This window comes from Thalassophryne amazonica, chromosome 16, assembly GCF_902500255.1.
Source record: "Thalassophryne amazonica chromosome 16, fThaAma1.1, whole genome shotgun sequence".
NCBI lineage: Eukaryota > Metazoa > Chordata > Actinopteri > Batrachoidiformes > Batrachoididae > Thalassophryne > Thalassophryne amazonica.
In genome coordinates, this window is record NC_047118.1 from 17,898,644 (window position 1) to 17,899,091 (window position 448).

The following is a 448-nucleotide window of genomic DNA, read 5'->3' on the forward strand; positions in this document are numbered from 1 at the left end:
TAAAAAAAAAAAAAGTAGTACAACCTTTGAGGGTTTTTTTTTTTTTTTTGGACAACGCAAGTTCCTTGACTTGAAATTATAGACAGCATCACTTTTGCAAGAGGGCAAACGTGCAGCCCACAGCTGCTACTGAAAACTGACTAAAGGATCAAAACCTCAGACAGATTATTAAAAAAAAGAAAAGAAAAAGATAACTCCATAAATGAATTAACTTTTTTCTTACTGTACAACTTAACAGAAAACCTACATAAAAAGTAAAAAAAAAAAAAAAAAACTTAATTTAAACACACTAAAACAACATATCCAGGGAGGGAGGAACGTGACAAAATACGCAACTGCCTGGACAGCTACAGCGTGCACGTGTCAGTGCTCTCCAGGGGCTCAGCTGCTGGAATACAGAGATAACTGACAAAAAAAAAAAAAAAAAAAAAAAAAAAAAAAAGGGGGG